General features: G+C 41.7%; 1 long non-coding RNA gene across 5 annotated transcripts in view; it reads left to right on the forward strand.

Moving 5' to 3' along the window:
• Positions 1–5,335: 5,335 nt before the first annotated feature.
• LOC140696348 (uncharacterized) overlaps positions 5,336–27,556 on the forward strand; it is a 314,939-nt gene continuing 292,718 nt past the window's right edge. For all 5 annotated transcript variants that reach the window (XR_012072547.1, XR_012072544.1, XR_012072545.1 and 2 more), the window contains exons 1-2: positions 5,336–5,705; positions 6,665–6,807. This is a non-coding gene — a long non-coding RNA (uncharacterized lncRNA). The remainder of the gene's footprint in view (positions 5,706–6,664; positions 6,808–27,556) is intronic.

Below are 27,556 nucleotides of genomic sequence, written 5' to 3' on the forward strand. Positions count from 1 at the left end.
TTTACTTTGCTCAAGAGTCATAAGTCATGTTTCCCTCCTTTGGAGACACCTGCCCAAGCAAAGCCCGAGCATCCTTTGCTTGTATTCTCACTGCACAGACATCCTGTTACTGAGCATCCATCCTGCCAAGGGCCCTGGCTCATTAAAGCATGGCTGAGAGACTATTGTGTCTGTCTGCACCTTCTGTTCTTGAAATCCTAAGGAAAGCTTCCATTTGTTGTGTAAATACTAACTGTGCCACATTGTACTCTGGCTCCACCCAAAGTCTCATGTCTTTGATAGGGTCCTTCAGTGCCTATGAACTTCCACTGCCTTTCCTTAGGAGGGAAACAGCAAGGAAGCTCAGGGTCCATGGCAGACTGATGCCCTAACGAAGCAGTCTAGCCAGGATAGAAATGGCTCACACTGGCCATTGTGTGGTCATTGTCACTTTGCAGCAGGCATTTTTAATAATGCTGATGAAAGCTTGCATAAAGAGACAACGAAAAGATGCACTTCAAATAAATGCTAAAAAATAAAAATATATCACTATGCAGACACATCAGTGAGAGCATACAACTTTTGCTGCACCTATTATAGTGGGACCATGTGTTCACATTTGAGTGTGTGTGTGTGTACACTCCTCCACAAGAGAGCAGCTGCCCCACTTTTCCACAAATCCAACTTCTAGTTACCTGCAGAAGAGAAACAACCTCTGGATAAGTCACCATAAGATAAAGCAAGTCACAGGTCCCACTCACACACAAGGGAAGGGATTATACAAGAGTATAAATATGAGGAGGCAGGAGGCATGGTAGGTGAACCCACCTTAGAATCTGTCCTATATAATAGGTAAAGAAGGAAAAAATATTGGAAGGGGGCTAAAGGAGCATTCAGGGGCAAACAATACTCTTTAAGAGGGGTAAGGCAGAGATGGAAATAATAACGTGACCAGCCCAGGAAGATGAACATTTGACACATTCTAAACTCATATTTTAAAAATGTTTATTCCACGTTTATAGAAAGAAGAAATGAAGAGCTGTGAGGAAAGGAAAGAGATAAAAGAATATTGAAGACAACAGTCTAGTTTGGAAACTCTTTCATTAAAATAAACTCCTGCACTTAACTGCCAGCACCTTCTTTAGAATGTGGTCTAGTGATCATCGATAGTTATTCAGTTATGCCCTTCCTGGCCTCATCATCCCAAAGCAGCCTATAACATAATTTCTTTTAATTACAAATGATACTCATCCTAAGGCAAGTTTTTAAAGTTCACTTTCCTCTAACTCTTTCCATTCCCAATGATATTATAGCAGAGTCTAACTCCCAAGTGAAAATCTGTACTCTGAATTGAGCTATGCTTTTACACGTACATAGCAGAGTCTTTAAACTTGATAATGCAAAGAATTAGGATGGTCAGTAGCTTTGACTACTACTAGATTTTTGCAAACACTACCTGGAATGGCTTCTAACAACATAGGCATCTCTAATGCCTTGATTTAGGTTTTTGGAATCCTCATTTTCATAGAATTCAGGGTTTGGGAATTTACTATCCTTCAGGGAAGTTAGGGGGGTGCATTAACATTGTAAGTGAAACTACAGAAGTGCTTATAAATATCTTCATATTCTTGACTCCCATGTGTACTACTTGCCTGGCCTCTGAAGGCACTGAATTGTAACCCCAAGTTTCGTATCTTATTTAATTGTCAATGCTTTCTCTCCTTTCGGAGAGACCCCTGAGGAAAATAAAAAAGCCTCTTGGCCAAAACTCTGTGTTTCATTTTTGATTTCTGACCCCCAATGTTTCCCTTATTTCTAGGAATCACCAAAAGAATTAGTTCAAAACTCACAGAAATTAAAATATTCATTCCTCCCAAAAAGCTATCTAAGGAAACCTTCATGAACTAAATCAGAATTGAAAGTAAAGGTATTTGTGGTGGAGGAACTCCTATACTTCCAAACCAGCCCTACCTTCTACCTTCTCAACAAGGAGGCACCAGTTTAGGTCAGGCCCTCTCCTCACAGCCCAGTCTGGGGCCACTCTCAAGTCTGACTATTCTCACATTAGTCTCATACCGGACTGCCATCTCTACTGCTCCCATGTATCAACATCTGGGTTCATCTCCAGTCCCTTCTCCCTTCCTCTGCTCCAGTAGTAGTTCTCAACCCTGGCTGCAAAACAGAATCTCCTGGGAGATTTAAAGGGGAAAAAAAAAAAGCCAATGTCTAGATCCCAAGCATGCTTATTTAATCGGTCTAGGATGGACCCTAGGCATTGGAATGTTTAAAGAGGTCCCCAGGTGATTCTAATGTGCAGCAAGATTTTACTTAATTCCATTCAACTCAAATCACCACATTCCACTTTGTAATTTAATTGCATTTCCCATATTTCTATGTTTAAATGTCTCAGCTTACAATGAAAAAAAGCCTATTGTTCCTTCAATTGTGGATCTTTCTTTGCCTATCTAGTTGAGAAGTCCTTTTCATCTTTAAAATATAAAACAGACTCTGGTTGTCTTGAGCTTATAATATAAGAAAGGAGGAAGAGTGTCACTGGGGCATGGGGTTGAGGACATCCCTAACTCTTTAACATCACTATGTGCAAAGAATATCAAAGCCTTGGTTTCTGGCAGAATAGGAGTTAACTATGTGGTGGGATTCGAGGGGTTCTTGGCAGAGCTTTTGATTTAAACATGTTTTACTCTGGGTGCCACATTAACCGAACTCCTGCCATTAGAGATTCGCTTATGTGGGCTTTCACCCCTTTAGGAGTTCTTCATTAGTCATACATAATCCTAGAAGGATTTCCGTGTGAAAAAGCTCACTGGGTCACTGTTACTTGTGACAAGAGGAGGCACATAATTACCTTTCGTAATAGCCTTCAGCCTGCTTCCTTCTCTAGGCTGTACTCTCCATAGAGGCAGGATCGTGCCTCTGTTAACTCTTACTTCCCAGCACCGAGCTCTGTATCTGGCACAAGGCATAGTCACAGTAATATTTTTTAAATGGATGAATGAATGAATGATTGATGAATAAAAGACTAAAAGAATAAACACACTTGGGTAAAGTAGTGGCCATAATTAGTCATAAATCCTGAAAGAAGAAAAAGAGAAAAAATATTGAATCCTTGGAGGAAAAACATTACCATGTCATCGTTTTCCTGGAGGACTGAGGCTTTGCCCATGTCACAGAGAAAGTGCATTAAGGACAACTCACTAACGGTTCCGTTTTGAGGTTGCTGACCTTTTACTGGGATTTCCTCATCTCTCTCCTTCAGTAATGTTAATAATAAGAACTATCAGAGCTACCATTTATTGAGCTTTAACTGAGAACCAGACAATGTACTAATTGTTTAGGTATTTCTTTGATCCTCCCAATAACTCTGTGAGGCAGGTATTTTTATTACCAACTTGCAGATGAGGAAACATAAGCTTACAGAGGATATGTAAATTGTCACAATCAAATGGCAGACATGGGATCTGAGCCCATTAGTCTGTCTAATGCCATGTGGCTTCCTTGGCTCCTGGTGCTCCTCCTTCCATCTGTTCTTCCCCACTCCAGCACACACTCGCCTTTGTTCTCTTGCACATGGCCACACATAAACATTGGGGATGAGGCTGCAGTTTACCTGGTCTCAATGTATGGTGGCATAGAGAGGTTTGAGATAAGAGGACAAAAGCAATACCCCAACCAGACGGAGCAACACAGCTTCTGGAATTAAACATAAAACCTGCAGTGTCTCAGCTGCCAATATGCAGAGGAAAATATGGCGAGGTCTTAAGACATTTTTGTTCCTCAAGGAAACAAAATTTTACTTCATATCAAACTTGGAAAGAGACTTCCTACATTGAAAAGGACACATATACAATCTAAAGGTAAAAATTATCAGCCCCTATGTCATATAAAATGCAGAAGAATCATATGACAGTCCTTACAGAGACCTCTGATAACAAAGTGCAATTTAGTAACTAATTCAGATGGTAGGATGTGGGTGGTCTCGAGTGGTAGCGCTGAGGAAAGGCAAAAGCAGAAGTAAGTCTCTGGGAACAAAGGTTGCTTGAAAGTCCATGGAAAAAGTGGGAGTATGAGGGTCCAAATATTTAGACTATAGAGTTCACACTTTTAATATGATCATCTCTAAATGTCACTTTGTACAATTAGATTTCTTAAAGAAGGGCTGTCTCTCAGATAAAGATTCTATTTTGGTGAGTGGAGTGGGGGGCAGCTATCCTGGAGCCCAGATTCTGGATATTTTCTGAAGTTCTGCACACCATGTAAGTACCTTCTCTCACGGTACAAATTTTTCGACCAGTATTTGTACAGAGATGGGAAGACAAGGCTCCTCCTCAGGATGAGGCCCTGCACTGCAAGACAGAGGAAGTATTTCATCTTAGAGAGTACTTGGGAGAGAGAACACATTTCACTTGACTGAGGAGGGCAAAAATTAGTCTGGAAAGTTTTCAGAAGTAGTCTTCTATCTCTCTATCTGCTCTCTCTGTTGACCATCCTTATCCTCACTCTCCTGTCCATGCAGGTGGAGTCATACCGGTCTGGGTCATACCAGTCCCAGTGGCAGTGGGAAGAGTAAATTCTGGAGGATCTGGAAGCAGCAATTAGATGCTCCAACTCACTGCAGGTGTCATTTCTGCATACCACTTATTGGCCACAACAAGCTATGTGACCCCACAAACCTACAAGAAGGCAGGGAAGCCAATCCTACCATGTATCCAAAGGCACAGGGAGCAGTGAGTTCAGTGGGTGGCACTATGACTACCACTGCAGTGCCCAGATAGGATTTATATTTGTAGAATATCATCTTGGCTATTACGTGGAGAATAAACTGCGGTAACAAGAACGGAAGCAAGGCTGTTTCAGTTATCCATGAAGTAAGTGTTAGTGGTCTGGAGGTAGTTAGCAGAGGTTGGAACCTGGAACCTCAGATGGGGATGAGGCTGGTGGCACCCCCTCCAAATTCCATTTGAGGACTCCAGGCCAAAGGCCCGCGGCCGCGTTCCCCGCCCCCCGCTATTACCTGCTCAAGTTCCTGCGGGCCGGCGACAGCGGCAGGACCAAAGGGACATCCTGGAGAGCCTACAAGACGGGGTGGCTGAGTCCCCGTGAGCCTACAGCAACCGGACAGGCTACGAGACGACCACCATCTTGAGGGAGGTCAGCAGGTCAAACCGGAGCTCTGGAAGGTATCAGGCAGGTTCTGCATTGTCTTCAAGTCCCACTCCAGGGTCGCGCAGGGGATCCTCCTGGTGTCTGTGCGACTTCACAAACCCCTGGTCGTTTGACGTCACCGACCGGGTGGCTGGAGAAGATCACCGAGCGTGCACCCCCGACCCCGCGGGGCCCGGCTGGGCGTCCGCTGCTCCAGGCCCTCCAGAGGCACGTCCAGACGGAGCAGCTGCGCGCCTGCGCACAGAAGCACGCACACGCACGCCCTCAGAGGCCCGCGGTCTGTGGGCCCTCGGCGCCGAGTGTCTCACGGAGCTGTCCCTCGCTGCGCTCGCACGGCTTGGCTTGGCGAAGCCCTGGAGGCCCAACCGGCCATCGCCTCCTGCACCCCTGTGCACCTCATCGACGAGCTCCCGCGGCCCGCCACCGTGAAGAGCCACCTCAAGTCCTTCTCCGTGGCCGACGGCGTTCATGACGCACGGGCACTCCTGCTTGCTGGCCAGTGAGACCCGAGGCGGCGGCAGCAAGGGCAGCAGCCTCCAGAGGTCTGAGTCCATCCGCCGCTCCCCAGCCCCTAGCCCGCCCTACCCTCCGGCCTTCCCACCCCCTCAACAACCCACACCCACACCCCCCCACCCCCCGGCACCGGCTCAGCAGACTGGCTTCCAGAGGGTTCCCGCTCGGGGACTGCTCTTTGCCCAGAGCTGATAAGGCCGTGTGCAGGGAAAACTTGGGCCACACAGTCCCTTCTGAGAAGCATGGGGACACACTTTGGTGGTCTCAGCCAGAGTGATGTCCACAGAAGGACAGAGGGCTGCGCTGGGGTGCTGCGGGGGTCTTGGCCGGGCAAGTCCTGCCCCACGCCCACCCACACAGCTTGAGAAGCGGTCAGGGGGCGCTCAGCCAGGCCCGAACCCGGCATCCAGGGGCTACCCCTGGGGACCTGGGAGACCTGGCTCTCTTTTTATTTGCAATAGAAGACTTTTTGCCCGTCTTGTGCGCTTTTAGAGGGCTGGCAGGGAAACCTCCATACAGCCAAGTGGTGAGCCCACATCAGTTTTGGCGACGAACTTGGGACTTTTAGAGAGGGAGGGAATCTGCTTTCAAAGCTCCAATTTTTCTTTCAATTCACGTATGCTTCACGTAGGGGGTGTGGGGGCTGTGCAGGGGCCAATGGGGACACACGAAGGAGGCGAACCCCTCAGAAGTTTTGGAGTAATCTAGGACCCCCAGCTACTTGTGCTGGTCTTTCTGAGCACCGTGGCTTTTTTGTTTTGGTTTGTTTTCATTGGTATCTCATTTTAAGCTTGAGCAAACACAACTTTGGTAATGGATTGGGAAAGAAAAGTTTCAAAAGTGACTGGTATGTTTTGGCCTGAACACCTGGTTGAATTAAGCCGTTTATTGCTAGGCAGAATGTTAATTGTAAGAGTTGAGTTAGAGATGGTGGTGAGAATCAAGAGGTTTCCTTTTCTTTTTTGACGTGTTTATTTTCAATGCCTAGGTTTATGGAACTGAAGTCCAGGGGGAAGGTTTAGGAGTCACCATCTTCAAGATGCTATGTATATCCGAGATCACCATGAGATCGTCTAAGAAGTGACTTTTGCAGTGAAGATAGGAGGTCAAAGGACTGAATCCTTGAGTAATGTGAGTAGAAGGTGTATTTTATTATTATTATTTTTTAATATTGGAGACTAACAATGCATTTATATTATGTTGGGAAATTGGTGATTCAGGGAAGATGTGGAGTAACTGCAGGAGCAAATTCCCTGAGAAGGAAAGAGGAGTTAGGACCCAATGAATGCAGACTCACTTTGGAAAGTATAACGTGATAATTCAGGGAAGTTCTGTGAGAAGGAGTAAACTATGTCCTCTAGAAAGAAAAAAACTCAGTTCTGACTTTAAATTGTCAATGATAAACTCTGAGTTAAAAAAAAAAACCTGAAAGTTCATTAAAAAATCTGAGAGATGATTTGAGACAACCCTAAGCTTTCTACAGCTTGAAGTATGGCATCAACACAGTATAACTTAGATCAGGAGGTCCAGCTGATTTAGTGACCCTGAAACCATACCAAAAGAGTGCAAACTTCCTTGTTAATGCTAGGATTCTCCTGCTCGATTCAATTAAAAACTCTCCCAAGACCTCCTTCAGTTACAAAACAAAGAAATATGTTCTCTTCAATATGAGTAATTATATGTATCATATTCTGTATTGTATTATGGTGTGAAGATGATCAGCTTGTCCCTTGGAAATTTATAGTAACCATGATTTAGTTGTGTACTCTTGGGTTTTGGACATAGCCCCTCCGTTCCTAGGCTGTTTCTCTCCTCCCACATAGCTACAAGTCTATATAAATGGGATTATACTCACCCCCCACACCCCATTTCACTCTCTACCCTGCCACCCTATGATACCAACCTTTGCTACTTCTGAAAATGTTATTATTCCAGTGTCCATAATGACCATAGTATTAATCTGGTAAGGCTTTCAGAATAAAATGTTATAGACTCAGCGGCTCAAACAACAGAAATTTATTTCTCACAGTTCTGGAGGCTGGAAGTCCGAGATCAAAGTGTTGTTGGGGTTGGTTCCTCCTGAGGCCTCTCTCCTTGGACTGCAGATGGCCGTCTTCTTTCTGTGTCCTCACATGGCGTTTCCTCGGTAAGGGTGCAGCCCTGGTGTCCTTCTCTCTTTGTAGGGACATCAGTCCTATTGAATTAGGCGCCCCCTCTTGTGAACTTACTTAACTGCACTTACCTCTGTAACAGTCCTCTCTCCAAATACAGTCATGTTAGGGCTTCAACATAGGAATTTTAGGGGCACATCATTTTGTCACAACTATTTTTCTAATAAATTTGACGGCAGCTCTGGCTTTACTTGAATAGTGTGGTTTACTTCATAGTTTTGACAATTCCGTCCTTGAAAAATTTTTCCTTAATTCCCCCCTTCAGTTTCCATGACTGCTTTTTCTTGTTTCTGCCTATTTCATTTATTTTATTGGAAACCCTACTCGATTTCCATCCAAATTTCTCTTCCTATACCTTCCCCTAATTGTTATTCATCTCTTGGCTTCATCCTGGGCCCTCTTATTACCTCACTTAAAATGAGTTCACTAAGGGATTTTAATCATGACATAGCTCAAACATGATATGCTCACTACTGACACACACTTTTACAGCTCTAGTCCAGACCTCTCTCTTGAGCCTAGAAGTGTATGTGCTCACTTTCTGTTGAACATCCTAGAATTTATTGAACATATCTTACCAGGATAGATGCATGAGCTCAAAAAAGCACTAGGCTCCATACATATTTGTAGAGTTCATTCAGTTCACGTATTCATTCATTCAAAAATATTTGTGGATCACCTACTAAATAGCAGGCATTGTTGTAGGTGCTTGGAGTACATCAGTGAGCAAAAGAGACCAAGGTCCTTGTCCGCAGAGAGATTCCATCATGACAGATTACAGGCAGTGATCAACAAAAATGCTACATAAGTACATTATACAGTATGATGGATGATGTTAAGTACACAGATTACAGAAAAAGTAGACTAGGGTAAGAGGGGTCAGGGATGGGTCAAGGAGCAGGTTAAAGGATTAAATTAGATGGCCAGGGGAACCTCAATGAGAAAGGGGGACTTAAAAAAAGGTTTGAAGGAGGTGAGTGAATAAATAGCTATACCACAGGCATCTCAAATGTGAAATGTCCAAAATCTCCCTTCAACAAGTTTCTTCCCTAGAATTCCCAATGTGGTTGCCATTCATTCCTCTACTAGAGTGATCATGTTAATTTATCTGTCAAACTGGGACACACCAGAGAATAAAAGGATGGTCCTATAGGCATTAACCAGCACATCTCCAGATATACTTGGATCTATTGATGTGTGGGTGCCTAGCTGTCACCCTGGGCAGAAAACTATCAATCATTCATGCCTCCTCCCACTCCCTCATCCCTCTCTTCCCCTATACCTTCTCCCAATGGGTCACAAGTCCTTTCAATATAACCTCCAGAATACATCTTCTCCATCTCTAATATTGCTGTTATAATTCCAGGTATCTCAGGTTTTCTGACTGGATAGACACATGAGCTCAAAAATGTTCTAATTCTCAGTCTGTTCCTCCTCAAATACCTTCTCTACATCTCAGACAGAATCTTAAACACTCAAATCTGATCCTGACACTCTCATTTAAAAAATTGAGATTTGCAAATATTAACTACTATATATATAAATAGATAAACAACAGATTTCTTCTGTATAGCTCAGGGAACTATATTTAATATTTTGTAATAAGCTTTAAAATGAATGTCTGTATATATATGTATGACTGGGATATTAGGCTGTACATCAGAAACTGATACATTGTAACTGACTGTACTTAAATTAAAAAAAAAATGGGGAGTGAAGGGTTTGGGGTAGAGAGCACATACAGAGGCTGATGAGATCAGGCCCCTGCTAGTCCCAGACACCCTCCCTACCCATCTCCTATGCATGACTTGCGTGTATGCCAACCCTACCTGTAAGTGCCTGTTACAAACTAGCCCTGCCGAATGCCTTCCTTGAAAGGTAAGAACACAGCATAATCAGCCAATTTATCTTTGAAATCCACTATTTCTTTAATTTCAACTCTAAAACTCAGTGCCTCACAAAGATTAAATACCTGTTATTGTCCTTAAGATGTGGGAAATTAAAAATATATCAGATCTCTCTGTATTTCCTATTTCAGCCCAAGTGAATCCAATTAGGTTTCACTGCAAACTATAAAATACTGTGGGCCTATTTCCTCTTTAAATTGATTATAAATGTTGATGCTCTTAAGTATAAGTGCAAATTAATCTAGGGAATTCCATGAAATTTTATTTCTTAATTAAGCAATTTAAACTAAATGACTTGAATGACGACCCTGGCTCCTAAGATTGTTGAAGGTCAGACAAATGTAATCAAATGTACCACAGTGATTTTTCACTTGGCATAGACCTTTTTGTCTAACCCGTTTCACTGCTTTGGACTTGATGGAGAGGTTTGCAGTCTTGAGCCTGGTGATGTCTAAAGACTGGGACCAGGATTATGGGAGGCAACACTAGGTGATGATACTCAAGCGAATTGGAGGAGTTTCTGGAAAAGAGAAATGTGGTTTCTATTAAACTGAGAAAGGAACTGGGGCGTTAGACTGTCCAGAAATTAAACTCTGCTGATATACATCTGGCAGTGCTCCTGTGCGTGCAGTCCATTTGGTCGGCCAGATGGACTAGTCCTGGCAGCTTTTCAGTCTCATGCACTTCAGCCCCAGGAAGGAAAAAAATCCCCAAACAAAAATGTAGATAGAGAAGACGCCAGCATTGTGGCTAAACATTGGGGAAGACGCGTGCTCTTGTAGATGAGGTTTCCACAACATCGTCTGTGCACTGCAGACTTCCCAACTGCTACCTTGTTTTTTCCCTTGATTTTTAATAGCTTATTTATCATGGGTGAAGGATGAGATTCCTTATCTGAAGCTCCATGCTTTTGGCAGAAAACCTTTGTGATGCTCAGTTACTCTCTCCTGGAGGAAAGAAGGCAATCTGTAGCCTCTTTCTGAGAAAATATATTAAGTAGTACCAGTAAGGAACACTGATAAGAATCTAAACTGAAAAAGATCATTTGAAAATGCAAACTTCTATATCATGGACTATCAGAGGAACTCAGGCTAAACGGATGGACTCACCAGAGATTATTTTTTTCTCATTTAGAAGACTTACCCTTTCCTCACTTTCTAAAACTATGAGTCTAATTTAGGTTTCCCATTAGCTTGAATGAGAATTATCTTCTGTCAATCAAACTATGCATCTGAGTCGAAGTTCATTGATCACCCTTCAGCTGAACTGCCATGACTACTCAATAACCATGGCCCATTTCCTCCTCCTGAAGTCAAATGCTTAGAGGAGGGCATGACATCCACTGCGCAGTCTAGGCATGTATCCTCCTTCCCTGCCCAGAGTTTGCTGAGGCAGAAATAAAGAGATAGAAATCCATTCTAAGCAGCCATCCCAATTGTATGCCTTTTGTAACTTAGGACTTCTGAAATTACTCTAAATAAATATTTTAACTCACTAATCAGTAGGCCACTTGGGGGAGTTGGAGGGTGTGAAGTAAATGAAAAATCATGTTAATGTCTTTTACTGATTGAACTTTTTATCAAATACTTTTTTTTTGTCTTTAGGTATATAGATTCAGCCAAAACTTAAAATACAGTCCTTCCTTCCCTCTTTCGTTCCCTCTCTTCCTTCTAGCAAAGATTTGCTTAGCTCTCACTCTATGCCAAGTACCACACTGAGAGATTTGTGTGATTATCAATAAAATGAAGCAATTTTGGTGAATTCCAGGTTTATAGACAAACTGCCTATATTAACCATTAGCTAATCTTCAGATTTACTCCATTGTTTGCATCTTGACAAGATGTCAAGTTCAGATCAAATATCACAAATATCACAATTTTAGATTTTGATTTTAGAGAAATTTTTGTGTGTGTGGTATTTGGGTGTTTTTGCAGTGTTCTGGGATGTTTGGACGACTAGATTTCTTAGCCCAATCTCAACTCTTCAGGTATATTGGGAATTTTCTTTCTTAACTTCAAGTGAACAGTAATATGATTTTCTGTCCACTTATACCAGCTTCTTTTCAGAATCAATCCATTACTTCGTGTTTTTCTTTCACTTCTGCATCCGGTCCTTTGCCACCATTGGCTTAAGTTCCTGATAAAATCCTCAAAATCAAGGCATGCTAAAGTCTTTTGGTGGGGGGGTCTTTACTTTAAATTTGTTTTCCACCATGGTGTGAGGGTTTTATGTTTCTTATATTGCTTTCTTTTACTGTCTTAGAGAAACAAGCCCAGAGTGCTAGAACAGGAATTCTTTAGGTCCCAGCCTTGGTAGGTATCTTTTAGCGGATGTTTTCAGAGCAGTGAGGATGCTTGCTACCATCAAGCCCTCAGCCCATTGGCAAAGCAGGCCTAGTTTGACCTTATCCCACTGTCTGGTACTTTTCTTTCTCAAAGGCTTTGTCCTGTTCTGCATCTTTTTGTTGGCCAAAGCAAGAGCCAATTTAAAAAGTCAAGTATATGGTCTAAAGCACTTTGACAAATATATACACTTGTGTGACAACCACCACCACAACCAAGATGTAGAACATTGTCATCACCCCAGAGAGCTTCCTATGTCTCTTAAGGTCAAGCCCCCACCTACTCCATATCCTGACCTCAGGCAACCGTTGATCTGCTCTGCCTGTAGTTTGTCTATAAAGCTACAGCTCTAGAGTATTACACAAACTGAATCACAAACTGTGTTCTTTTGTGTCAGGCTTCTTTCACTCATCATATTGTTTTTAAGATTTATTCATGTTCTCTCAGGTATTGGCAGTCAGTCCATTTTAGCGCTAGTTTCCATTTTATAGAACGTTTTACACATTCACTTGTTAGTGGACATATAGGCTATTTCCTTTTTTTTGTTGTTTTGTTTTTTGTTGTTCTGCTATTTAAATCAAGCTGCTGTAAACTTACCTGAACAAGCTTTGTGTGGCTATATCAGGGCTCTTTTGCAAGGAGAAATATTAAAGGTATATTCAAGGGCCGAAGTTCAGATGCCAAAGGGAAGGAGGCAGGTAGTATAAATGAAAAGAAGCAGACCAAGTATAAGATAAAAGGGGGTGGGTGGTGAGGACTGTAGCAATTTGCTATAGATCCAGTGTTTAACTCGTACCTGATGAAATAATGTTAAGAAAACTGAAGTGATAATGTGACATATCAGAAGAAAAGCACTGTAGGTCAGCTCATTCCTTAGATCAGCTAACAAGCAGCCCTTTGCAGATTTTTTTCTTCCCACAGGCTAAAGCATCATTAAGAAGGCACATTACTTGTATGTCTTCATTGGAGAATTGCTTCTTTAGGCCTTCTGTCCATTTTTGGATTGCGTTTGTTTGTTTTTTATTTTTAAGTTTTATGAGCTGTTCATGTATTCTGGAAATTAAGCCCTTGTCAGTCTCATCTTTTGCAAATATTTTCTCCCATTCTGTAGATTGTGTTTTTGTTTTGCTTATGGTTTCCTTTGCTGTGCAAAAGCTTGTAAGTTTAATTAGGTCCCAATTGTTTGTTTTTGCTTTTATTCCTATTGCCTGGGTAGACTGCCCTAGGAGAGCATTGCTAAGATTTATGTCAGATGATGTTTTGGCTGTGTTTTCTTCTAAGAGATTAATTGTGTCTTGTCTTATGTTTAAGTCTTTAAGCCATTTTGAGTTTATTTTTGTGTATGATGTGAGGGAGTATTCTAACTTCATTGATTACATGCAGCTGTCCGGTTATCCCTACACCATTTGCTGAAGAGACTGTCTTTATTCCATTGTATGTTCTTGCCTCCTTTGTCAAAGATTAATTTACCAAGAGCTTATGAGTTTATTTCTGGGCTCTCTATTCTGTTTCATTGATCCATATGTCTGTTTTTGTACCAATACCATGGTGTTTTGATTACTGTAGCTCTGTAGTATTGTCTGAAGTCTGGGAGGTTTATTCCTCCAGCTTCCTTCGTTTTTTTCAGTATTGCTTTGGCAAAAGACAAACTTATTTACAAAATAGACTCACAGACATAGGAGACAAATGTATGGTTACTTGGAGGGGGAGGGTTGGGAAAGGATAAATTGGGAGTTTGAAATTTGTAGATGTTAACTAATGTATATAAAATAGATAAACAGCAAGTTCATACTGTATAGCACAGGGAACTATATTCAATATCTTATAGTAACTTAGCGTGAAAAAGAATATGAAAACAAATATATGTATGTTCATGTCTGACTGAAGCATTATGTTGTATATCAGAAATTGACACAACATTGTAAACTGACTATATTTCAATAAATATATATACCAAAAAAAAGCAATAATGGCAAAAAAAAGAGAAGGCATTTTAAAGAAAACAAATTTAGTTTCAAACAACTTTAGGTTTGAATTCATAATCTGTTCATGCTGAGTGACCTTAAAAAGTTACTTTGCATATCTGAACCTTTATTTTCTATTAGCAAAATGGGGCTAATAATTTTATCCATTTCATAGCATGAAGTTAAAGCATAAAAAAATTCAAGTTTATCTAGAATTAGACTGAATATTCTTTCACTTTGGCATAAGCTACAATTTTATCGAGTGTCTTCCACGTTTCAGGCCTTGTGTGAGGCCCATTACTCTCATCATCTCATTTTATTAAATCCTCACCTCATTTAGCTGGATGAGGAACTGAGGTTGAGAGAATTTGAAAGCCATATGATGAAAGCAGAAAATGAGAACCACTAGCTCTGACTGGAATTTGCCAGACTACTTCAAAGCATGAACCAACATCTAACAATTTTCATTGTCTAAGAGAGCAGCTCTACATTTGCATGCAGAAGGCTGGGGCACATTCAAATGGGAGCTTCTTTCTTTGCAGCCATGCCAGCTTCTGCCACTTGTCCATAACCTACAACTCTGATGTCCTCATAACAAGCTGGAGGCCAAGCTTTGCTGAGAGCTTGTCTTTGGCCAGCTCTAACCATGTTGTCAGAAATGTGTCTGTGTCACTGGACTGGAAGCTCCGTTCACAGGACCTGGCAGAGTGCCTGGCAGATAGGAGGAAGTGAACGTTTTATGGAGCACAACTTGAGCATAGCTTTCCTCACACTGAGTTCAGGAACCAGGATCTTTAGATAAAGAACAAGTGTTTACCTCTTAATTCCATGGCACATACTGCTGTAATCTTTATAACATCTTAAGTAGCTGAAACAACCACTTGGGTGGTCTGAATTGGCCTTAGGACCAGTTATGTGTCTCTCTTGGTACTGTATTTAGTCACTTATTTTAAAAATGAGGTCACTCTGCCTCACTGGATCCCTGTGGTTTCTTTGTTTATTCAGAAGGTATGGGCTAGATGCTTTATGAGATCCTTCACAGCTTTAAAGAGAGATATAATTCAAATAGTACCCACTTGTTCCTCTCCCACTTCCAATAATTTGGGGGTAACCTGACTTATTTCTGGGATCAGGTTCCTCTAAGCAGTGGTTCTTCAGACCAGCAGAATCAACAACGACCTGTACACTGAGTTGAAAACCACCTCTGTTGAAAGGAAGAACTTCCTACCTCTCCCTCCAAGTCTTTGCTTAAACATCAGCACTGGGTCCAGCTAACACCTCCCTGCATTCTGCAGAGAGGAGAGTGCCTAGAGAGTGGTGGGAGGAGGTCTTGGAGGGGCCATCTCCACCTGTTGACTGCAAGCTGGACCTGGGCAATCGGAGGCTCCTCAGCTCCTCTCCTGTCCTTGGAATGCACATTCTGCCCACCATTCCTACAGAGGGAACTGTTCCAAGGAAGTAGCCTTAGGAGAGCTGTGTATTGTTGAGACCATCTGGATGGCATACATGACTGAACTCAGTTAAGGCCTCTAGATCAACTTTTAAAATTCTGGCAGGTGGATATGGAGATCTGCTGGTCTTACAGCTGCTCAAGACAGGCCTTGTATGTAAGTTCCCTGGTTTATTCATCTGGAGTGGTCTACCTCTTCCTTCCAATCTGGAGTGGTCTGCTACCAATCCGGAGTGGTCTGCCTCTTCCTTCCATCTCTCCTTGCCCTCTGTGTAGGGGGGCCAGTTTCAGATTTCACCTGGGGGAACTTCTGAGGTTGCAAACCGACAAGGGTTCTTCAAATTCCACTTCCCCTGCCCCTGTGACCCAACATAACATCTTTGTTATGAATGTGAGGATAATTTCACTTCCCAAGAAACACATGACATCTTCCTAAAATTGAGTGTCAATTTGTAAGCAAAGGCTATAAGATGGCTTCTGCCTGGTTGAGGGAAGAAAGGAGAGAATGTAATGTGTGTGTGTGTGTGGTTGGGGATCAGATCAGGGACTAGGAGTCAAGGAAAGCTTCTGTCTGAGCATCGTATTCATGAAGGAGCATGAATTTAGACTCGTTATAATTTCTAAGTTGGATTATGTGTAAACTCACAGAGGCACACTTGAAAAATAGTCATCATTTCACTTGTGTTTCATATGTGGGTTATAGTTTTCATAGCGTATAGTGAATTATTTTATAAAGAAGTGCTGTACTGACCTCATAGACAACATAATTATATTGCATTGGATTTTTATAAAAGTAATTTGTCAATATATTAAATTCTTGGGCCCTGTTCTTGCAATTATTCATGATAATGGCCTAAGAGCTTCACTGTATCAACTTGCCTTGGCCTCTCTCCCTTATGAGAAACTCTGGGAAGATACTCAGGATCTAGGGGAGTGGGTATGCACGTCCAGCATTAGGCCCCAAATGGATATAATGCTACCTACACTGATAACTTCCCCTTAAAATCGAACTCCATGAAGCATTCAGGGTACTTCCTAATTTCATGTCTTATCTAATTTATATCAGAAGTCAGCAAGCATTTATCAAGTGCTAAGTGCCAGACACTGTATTAATATTGAGGAAACAAAGACAAAAAGGACAGCCTGTATTCTCAAAGGGCTCATAGCTGACCAAGGGAAAAGACTTGAAGCATGGGGACAATTCATGAAACATAGTGTAAGAAAAGTATGACCATGACACAGAAATTCATTTGAACTAGGGAGAAGAAAGAGTGTTCTGGGGGAAACCCCCCAATAATGGGGTGTACTGTACTGCTTTCCAGCCCAGAAACAGCTGGGACAGAGGCCAGAGTGTCTGAAACAGGAGTGTGTAAAGAGCTCAAGCAGCTCGCTGGGGTTTGCTGCAGGTAGTCAGAGGGTCAGGGGTTAGATGGGAGTAGGGAGCAGGTGAGCCCCACCTCCTGCCCTCAAGGGTTCCTTAAATCTCTAAGGCTCTCACTCATTCCAATACTTGGTACAGATTTGTTGGGAGCTTTTTGCCTAAGAATATCCGGGGTCCTGAAGACAAGGGCTGGTGAGCTTCTTCCTCTTCGGATTCAGCTCCTAGAAGCTGATGAAACTGCTACTCAACAACTCGACAGCTGAGCTCCCGCCTGAAAAGTGTAGGAGTCCAGAAGGATTAAAAAGAAAAAAAAAGTTCTATGTTAGTGCAAACAGATCCGTATATCAGCAGAGAGTTATCAAGGTTAATGAGAAAAATTATCTCATCAGAACAACCCCGGATGGAGGCGCGCACACGGGAGCGGCAGCCTCTCTAATCTGCAAACGCTGGGCCTCAGAGCAGTGCGATCCATCAAAGTCACTTCCTCTGCCTTCCTGCCTTCCCCGGGGGAGCGGGAGCGAGGCCTGCTCCTGCCACTGAGGAGAAAGCCAGTAGGAGACAGGATCCCCGCAGATGGGCAGTGGGCACAGGGCAGTCCGGGTGTGCTGGGCAGTGGCGAAGGAGCAGGGGACTGCACCCTAAACCTTCTTCTAGCTGATGGGGAGCCAAGAACTGAGGATGTCCAAGCAGGTGCCAGGGGAGGGAAGGAAACGTGCGCCCTCTACACACACACTACACACTGCATTCACATACACAGGGACATGCAATATGGACATACACCATACACGTACACACAATCACATCCACCCACACACATCATGCATGAGCTCACGCAAGTACACACAGTACACACGCACAGTGACAACAGTCATGCTGAGTGTCCTGCTGGCATTTGTTTTCAGTCTTTTATCCTTTATGGGAAATAACAACTGTGTAGCCAGACACATTTTTGCAAACGCTTGTCCTTATGGTTTCTTTGGCAAGAAAGCCTGGAGTTTCCACCTGCTTCCAGTCCTGTGGGTAGAGAATTTTTTGTTTTCTTTTGTTGCAGTTAGCTTGGTGATGTTGGTTTAGTTTTGCGGTGTTCCAGAGAAGGCAGGAAGCAGCAGAGTATTTCTTATCTGAACGGCAAGCCTACCCCAGCAGGGGGCGCTACTTTGTGCTTAGAAACCCCGCCCTTCTCTTGGCCACGCCTCGCCTTTTCTTTACACTTAAAAGTTTTCCTCAAGCCTATCCCCTGTGGGAAGCTTTTAGCCTTCACTGATCTTCCCTCTCCTCAGGCACTCCATAATATAAAGTTCCGGTAACTTTAGTAGTACTCGTCTGTGAAGCACAGCTTAGCCCGTAATTTATATCGACTTGTAGTCTCACTGGATTTCAAGGATGTCAGTCTCGACTTCTCCAGCCAGCTTGTAAGCAACCGCAGGGCATGATCAGTGTTTTAACGCATCCTGGCATGCTCCCTCGGCTCCTAGCAAACGCGGGGAGCTGGGTTGCGATTCCTATCTTAAGACATGGCCAATAGATTTTATATTCGTTACATTTATTTTTTTGACAAAGGCTCCATTTGAGAAACTGCCTATTTTTCTGGATATCCTCTGTTTCTATACATTGCTAAGAACTTTTGAAGATAGATAGTCAAGGCTTACAGATTATTCTGTAAGCACAGAACCTTCTTTGACACAATTGTCAATATTGTTCAGTGGTAAAGCCTTTGGCAATGGGGAGGCAGAGGGGTTATCTCAGAAACCATGACCCCTAGTACCTGGAGTTGTTCCCATTTGATGACAAACATGCTTCCCTCACATTAGGAAGGCAGGGTCATGGTTTATAGGCATCTCATTGAAGTTAACTCCCCGAAGATCCTATACAAATTGGTTGGCCAGTATGATCAAAATACAGTGTAATTTATCCATTCATCAGATATTTATTGATTACTTAATAACTGTGTTCTGGACTCTGGGCAATGCAGGTATAACTCTGAACAAGACAATTATAAGACTTGTACTCTAGAATTACAAATGGTGATCAGCACCATGAAGGAACTGGAGAACTGTGATGACAAAGGAGGAGCTGGGTGGGAGAGTAGGGGCAGGTGAGCTGGAGGGAGTGGGGACACTTGTAGTGAGAACTAATCTAGATGAAGTAGCTGGAAAAGGTGAGGACATTTCAACTAAGACCCAAAAGGGGAGAAGGAGCAGACTTCAGAGCATAGGGAAGGAGGTAGTTTGTCAAGTGGAACAGTTGGTTTTGTTTGGCTCTATAACCCTCCTTGTTCAGGGCAGCTGCCTTAACAATGAGAGTCCTAAGTCACAGTTACAATAGCTAGCTGGCATTTATTGTTCAGCTGCAAAATGCCATCCTTACAGTATTGCTCCAGGTAAGCTCATTCCAAATGAGGAAATTGAGACTCAAAGAGGTACAGAGAAGGGTTGGATATCTAACCTGGTCTAATGGACTTCAGAGTGTGTCCTTCCTTCCCCATGGTAATTGTATATAAGACAGTGAGCATGGCCCAGAGCCACCTAACTCCAGAATCTAAAAAAACTGTCCAAAGAATATATTCTACTGATGGCGTATCTGTAAATCAAATCTTAAATAAATCACAGCTGTTTTACTTGTAAAATTTTTCTTTTAAGCACCATGAAGTACTTTTAGGAATAAGGAAGAGTCAAAAATTAAGCAAATAATCCGAAAAGGGTATGAATGGCAGTCCTGATATACATTATATGTCAACATTCGCTGGTCCCTGCCTGTATAGACAACAGACAACCATTATTGACTCCAATTTTTCCTTCTTTCATTCCACAGACATTCTTTGAGCACCTGTTATATGCTAGACAACATTGTAGTAGCTCAGGATACAGATAAATATCTTATTGTTGTCCTAGACTTGCATACAATACATTGGGGAGCAAAGAGAAGACATAGTTATAATTCTGTAGGGGAAGTGTTATGACTGAGGTCACCAAAGGGGCATCAAACACAGACTGGGAGGAGGCACTGTTAGGAGGATTTCAGCACATGCTCCTTTAAGGAGGTGATTTGTGAATTAAGTCCCTGAAAACTTAGTTAGGAGTTAATCAGCTGAAAGCTGTAATCCAAACGTGATAGCAGGGAGCATAATAGAAACTCCCAAGTGGCTGTTATGGCCAGCCGTAGTGCGTGGGCCATGAGAGTAAACACAGTAGATGAGGTTGAAATCTAACCAGAGACCAAACTGTGAAGAGCTTCTACCCTGTGACAAAAAGTTAGAACCCAACTCGTGAGTTCTGTGGGAAGAACCATGTGTGAAAATGTAAGCAGAGGAATGACATTTTAGAGTAATCTCTCTGACAGCTGAGTGGAGAATTAATTACAAGGAGGCAATACTAGAGGCAGAGGGGGGCTGGGCTCCCTGTTGTGTGCCAGGCACTGTCCTAATCACTGGGGCTCCAACCTTGAATGAGGCAAACATGGAGCCAGTAGGCTAGCATGAGAGTCACAAAATTTCACCGATAGATCTCATTTTGCATCACAACCAACAACCTCATAAGGGCCTTTTGTGGTGCCCACCAATCATACTTTGTGTCCATTCACTCCTTCTCTTCCCTAGATGCTATTTCATACCGTATCTACTGACCTTCAGTGTCTGCATATTCTGACAACCCCTTCCTGGCACCAGATGAGCTCCCTGGATTCCCGTCTAAATCCCGTCCCTCCCGTTTCTAGTTCCCATTCCCACTGGCCCACTCAAAGCAATTCTCTTGTTCTCCCAGGACGTTTTTCTTCACCCATGGATCATTCCTATCAGCATATAATATGCTGTTATTTTTTACCATCTTGAAGTCCTTTTCTCAACCCACTTTCCCCACCAAATACTGCCATGTTTAAATGCTCCCATTCATAGTAAATCTCTGAAAAGTTGTCTCTACTCACTGACCCAATTCCTCCTCTCCCAGTTTCTTTCTGTAAACCTACTACTTATGGCCTTTAAGCCTCACCACTCTGCAGAAATTATCTTGTTAAATCCAGTGATCAATTCTCAGTCCTCATCTTAAGTGACATTGGTAATGATACAGTTGCATAAATCCTCTTCTTAGATCTTCTCTCTTGACCTTCTTCCAGGGCACACATTTTCTTGGTTTTCTACCTCACTGTCACTGCTTTTTGGTCTCTTTTGGTGATTCTGCCTCTTCTCCCCAGCTCTCTCTGTTAGGTTGCCCTGGGAGACACCCTTGAGCTTTTCCATTTTCTTAATACTCATACTGCCTGTGTGCCAACACCTCACAATATATATATATTTGGGCGGGGAGGAACTGGGTCAGCCCCATTCCTCCACACTTCAGCCTCACGTATGCAACTACCTTCTCAAGACCTCCACTAGGACAACTAATAGACATTCAAGCTCAACAGGTCCAAAACTGAACTATTGGTCTTACCCCACAAAGCCTGCTCGATCAAAGCCTTCTCCATCTTGTTCAAAAGCATCTCCATTTTTCTAGTTGTTCAGACCAAAAATAGTGAGACCCACCTGGCTTCTGTGTCTTTCACATCCTCTCCCATACCCAATACATAATTAAATCCTATGTCTCTACTATCGTGAAATGGCTAGAATCCTGTTACTTCCCGGCCACCTTTACTGCTGACACTTGATCAGAGCCATCATCTCCTATTTCAAAAGCCTCTTAACAGGTCTCTCTGCTTTCACTCTTATCTTCTAAAAAATATGTACTCAGCACTAAACAATTCTCTTGAAACTTACTACTCCTGCTCAAAACCCTGAGTAATGGCCAAGGTACCTAAAGTACCTAAAAGGTGCCCCATGACTTGCCATCTCCCTCACTTCTCTGACCTCACTCTGTTTCAGCCATTCTGGCCTCCTTCCTGATCAGTCCTCAGATTCCCCAGATGCACTTCCTCTTAACAAATTTTGTATGATTTACTATGATGAGATTTACTATGATTGTTTCTTTTTCTGAGAATGTTTTCCCTCTAGATAGTCCTGTGTATTCCTCTAGATACACCCTCACTTTGTCTAAGTCTTTGCCCAAATGGAACTTTTTTATAAGGCCCACCTTGGGCACCCTATATTAAGTAGTAACCCCTTACCCCACCAGCATTCTGGATCTCCCCTAACCTGTTTAATCCTGTAGCAATCACTGCCTTTTAATTTACCATATAGTAATATACTTATTTATTATCTTTTGTGTCTGTATCACTCTTTGCCTGCTGGAATGAAGGCTTCTCCAGAGCAGATCTTTATACATTTTGTTCCATTATGCATCACATGTACCTGGAACAGAGTCTGTCATTTAATAGGCATTTTATGAATACTTGCTGAGTGAATGAGTAGCAATGTGTTAAGAAGGACTGAAAAATGTGGGCCTAAATTGAGACGTGTATGAAAAAAGAGAGATACATGAGATTAAGGAGGTAAAATTGAAAATGCTCTTTAATTGAATTCAGGGATGGAAGGAGTAGTGATGATTCTTAGAGTTTAGGGTCAGCTATTTTGTTGGAAGGTGGTGCCATTCAATGAGATAAGAAATGGGAATTCAATTTGGTACCTGAATGTGGGACATCAAGGTAGAAAGTTTTATTTGTCCAGGTTTTTTTTTAATTTATTAAGATTTATTGCCCATACAGTAAAATTGACCCTTTTAAACTGTACAATTCAGTAGTTTTTAGTATATTCACAAAGTTGTGTAACCATTGCCACTACCTGATTCCACAACATTTTCACTGTTCCACAAAGAAACCTCATGCCCGTTTGCAGTCACTCCCCATTCTTCTCCACCTGGGGCCCCTGGAAAACAGAAAATGCTGTCTCTGTCTCTATGCATTTGGTTACTATGGATATTTAATATAAATAGAATCATATATTATGTGACCTTTGTGTCTGGCTTCTTTCAGTTAGCATAATGTTTTCAAGTTTTATCCATATTGCAGCATATATCAGTACTTTGTTGCTTTCTATGGCTGCATAATATACCATTGTCTAGATATACCACATCTTGTTAATCCATTCATCAGTTGATGCACATTTGGGTTGTTTCCACTTTTTGACTAACATGAAAAATGCTGCTATAAACATTTGTATACAAATTTTTATGTGAATGTATGTTTTCAGTTCTCTTGAGGATATACCTGGGAGTAGCATTGTTGGGTGCTATGATTCCTTTATGTGTAACTTGTTAAGAATGTCAGTTGATTTCAAGTAGAGTTGACCATACACCTTGGTTTCCCAAGGCAAGTTCCAATCTCTGCCTGTTACTACAGTGAAGTTATGAATAATGCCCCCTTTCATTCTCCAAAGAGCCCAAATCAGGGCATGAAATCATATGATCACTTTCATTGTAAGGACCTGAGGAAGGCAGCAGGACAGTAGGGAGTAGTTGGAAGCAATAGGCAAATTGCTAAGTGAAAGCAGATAGTCACCCAGGGAGTTTGTAAAATGTAAAGGGAAGGGGGCTTCAGGCAGAAACCTGTGACACAGGGACATTTAGAGAGTTAGAGGAGAAATATGAGCCTATATGGGTCTAGAAAAGGCTCTCCCAGAGTGGTAAGAAGAAATCCATTGAGCTGTGTTACATAAAACTCAAGGGAAAAGAAGTGTCGGCAAAGAGAAAGGGAGCAATAGCATCCATGGCTGCGAAAGTCATTTCAGAAATGAGAATTGGGGTCTGTTCCAGGAGATGGCATTAACCACCTGGCAAGAGCAATTTTGGTGAAATGGTAACGAAGTCCCAGACAACAGTAAGTAGAACAACCCTGTGGAAAAGGAGATGGCAGAAATCATCAGTGTGGGTTTGTCTTCTAAGAAGTAGGCTGTGAAAAGGAGAGATTTAGTTGATCAATAATGAAGGAAGACATATGTTTGGGGTTTTGTTGTTGTTTGTCTAGTTTGTTTTCAGTAAAAGAAATTTAAATATGTTCAGGGAAGTGGTTGAAGATGACAAAGAGAAAAGGGAGATGACCAGGAAAGCACTCTGCTTAGACCTAGCGAGGCAGGCAGGCAACAGGTGCAAGGGCCGAGATGGGGAAAAGCTCAGATGAGACCAGGAATGCCGTCTACACTGGGGCTTGGGGTGTGGCAGGGAAGGGAGGCTGTGGGAATAATTTAGTGAGTGGTAAGACCAGAGCGGGTAAGGGGACTTTTTTTAAATTGGAGAAACCCTTAGGAAGACATCTGTTTTCTGTGACAAAGTCAGAGAAGCATTGAAAGGTGTTTACCAAATGTGAGGCAGAATGTTGAACAGGGGTCTGGAGGGAAATAAGGAAGGCATGGGGGAAAAAAAGAGGCTGATGAAGTAAGTTCAGGCTTATTCATAGCACTGGGAGCCCATCTGAAGTTGAAGATCCTGGGTTCATGGTACCTGGGGCACCTTCCAATAGCAGACTGGGTGAGATGCAGAGAAAGCAACAGCTGAAGCTGTCCAGCACTGGATTTCTGCAAGATATGCAGATAGAAGGAGCTAGAATGGTTGAATGTGGGACATAATAAGTGGGTTAAATAGGAAATAACTGATTCTAAACTTTACAAAGTGCTTTTTTCCCCTAGTCAGTTAAACTTTAGCATTTAGAGGTTAAGAGGTTAAGAGAAAGCAGAAAGCAAACACACACGAAATAAAGGCACAACAGAGAGCGTGGCTTCGTTCTTCTGCAGGGTTTTTACCTGTCTCAAAATAAATAAATAAATAGCGTTTTCAGATGTTTTCTTAACACTGAACTATGAATAGTTATAAAATGTCATAAATATCCCTTTATGTTACAATCTGCTCACAGGGAAGAGATGAGTTTAGCTGCAATAAAATTAAATCGACCAAGCATTGAAATCTAACAGAATATTTTTGGTGTTCATTTATGTTGCATTGCTGAGGTTTCCGATTTGTATTTACTCTTTCACAATAAATATTTTATTTTCTTAAATTTATGATCTGCTGCACTCATCATTAGCTTCACATGACTGGTAAGATTGGACAGTGTTGCCCATTTGCCTTTTACTGTTCAACTTTTGATTTGTTAATTTTAATAACCTGTACAAGTGTGAACAACTTTTGATATTTTTTATTTAGCTATGGTCTGCCAGTTATCTGGAACAGTTCCTGAGTTCTTCATACCATAAAACATAAGGTAGTATGATAAAGGAAAGACCGGGATTCTAAAAATGAGCTTAACGTTGATTTTACCTGAACTTCCTTAAAATGTTTCTTAAAATAAAAGTGCCGTTGGCAAAAGTTATTTCAGCCCCACTCTCTCTCCAGTGAATGGAATAACTGAAATAACCACAGGCCTTTTGTATTAGGCAGTCATAATACAAATCTGCTTTATATCATGATTTTATTGCTCTAGTTGACACTATGCTCTCTCCCACCTCTGTGTCCATATAAATCCTACTCATTCTGAGCAGTTAGTCAGTTTTAGTTCTGCTTCCTCTGAACGCCTTCCAGTAGGACATGCATGGGTCTATCCTTTGCTGTTGTCTACATAGCCCTGAATCATCTGACCCCAGCATTTTTCTCCAAGCTCATCTCACACCATCTCTCTCTCTCTTGCTCACCGTACTCCAGACTCACAGGGTCTGATGATTAGTTTCCTGCTTCAACTTGACTGGGCCGCAGGGTGCCCAGGCATCTGGTCAAACATGTATCTGTGAAGGTGTTTCTGGATGAGATTAATATTTGACTCTCCAGAGTTTCCAGCTTGCCAACTGAACATCTTGGGACTTCTCAGCCTCCATAATTATATGAGCCAATTCTTTATAATATACATTATATTAATACACATATGTCTGTGCCTATATGTGTATGTCCATCTTATTGGCTTATTTCTCTGGAGAACCCTGATCAATACACTGGGTTTCTCATTGAGCTCTTTCCTACCTCAGGGTCCTCCTACATGCTTTTCCCTTTGCCAGGAACTCCTTTCCCCTGATCTTCCCATGGCTGTCTCAATCTCATCATTCGGGTCTCTACTCAATTTGTTACCTCCTCCTGGAAGTCTTCCCTGACCACTCAAATAAAATTGCTTTTTTATCACTCCACAAACCCTGATCCTCCACCAAGACACTGTTTATTTTCTTCTAAGCACATAATGAGGTCTGTAATGATATTATCAGTGTGTTTTACTTTTGGTCTATCTCCTCCTTTACTTGATGTTACTTTCCAAGAGAAGCAAACCTCTCATTTTTGTTCACCAGTGTATCTCTGTGCCCAGGGAAAAGCCAGGCACATACTAGCTACTCAAAAAATATACTACCTCTTAGTTAATGGTATGAGGAACTCAAGAACAGTTTCAGAAAATTGACACTATAATTACTTTAAGTAGCTCTTTGTATACCTCACCAGTGTTAGGGGAAATACGTACAGAGGCCACAATAATAAAACTTCAGCTTCGAATCTGTATCTTCATCAACCCAGGAAAGCGAGTAAGCTTCCCCTTCCTTCCTACCAAATATGGATCAAATGGGTGATGTACATGGAAGTGCCCTGAATATACAAACCATGGGTTGTATGATTATATGATAATGATATTATAATAGTTTAATAATTAATAGTACAATGGGTTAGTATATCAAACAATTATATAACTGTTATATGCCTTGTTATTCCACTTTGTGTCTCCATTTGACACTTCATGAACACTTTTGCATATTATTCTATATTCTTTGCAAACATGATTTAGTGACTCTATGTAATGCTTTGTGTGAATGTACAATAATTTTAAATCTTCTCCTGATTGCTGGACATTTAGAGTTCTTTTATTTATATTAAACTTAACACTGTGATATACTGTAATAAATCAAATATATATCTAATTATTGTTTCAGGATGGGTCTTCAGACATAGAATTAATAATACAGCAAAAAAAAAGCAATTATGGCACTCTGAGCATAGTGGCAGATTGTTTCCCATTAGAGATTGTACCAGTTTTCACACTTAACATCTTCCAAGTATTGAGTGAGAAATTTTTTGACCTCTAGCTCTCTTACGGGTGAGAATAGCTTTCTATTGTTTAATGCATATTTATGGGATTATTTGTGAAGCTGAGCATTTTTTATCTATTTATTAGACATTTGTATTTACTTTACTCAGAATTGCTTGCTGTTATTGTGACCATTTTTTCTGTTGGGTTTAAGGATTTTTTTCATTTAATCAATTTGTATGAGCGTATTATAGATTGATGGCTCCTACCATTTATCATGAATGTTTCAAATATTTTTCCCAATGTGTCCTTTGTCTTAAATTTATATATGACACAGAACTTTTCATTTTCAGGTAGTCAGATTTATTGATAGTTCTGGCTGTGATTTCTTTCATCACTTTTATACTTAGAAAGTTCTTCCTTCTTTTTAGATCAGATAATTATTGATATCCTTTTTTCCCTTCGTTCTGACAGGATTTCATCATTTGTTTTAACTCCTAATCCATCTGGAATTTGGGGGTGCATAAATTGGGGGTTTTACTTGTTACCCATCCCCACGTCTAAACAATTATTCATTCATGTCTTCAGTCCCCAGAGACCAAAGGCTCCAACTGTTGTTGGGGTGTTCACTTTGTTCTGTTCTGATCTAGTGGTTGACGTTTGCACTGACAGCATTCTGTTTACAATTACAAGTCATTACCACATGGTTTGTGATTAGGCAAAGTGAGTTTCTCATTATTCCTCTTCTTTTTAAAAACA

The sequence above is a fragment of the Vicugna pacos genome, chromosome 5, assembly GCF_048564905.1.
Source record: "Vicugna pacos chromosome 5, VicPac4, whole genome shotgun sequence".
Classification (NCBI taxonomy): Eukaryota; Metazoa; Chordata; class Mammalia; order Artiodactyla; family Camelidae; genus Vicugna; species Vicugna pacos.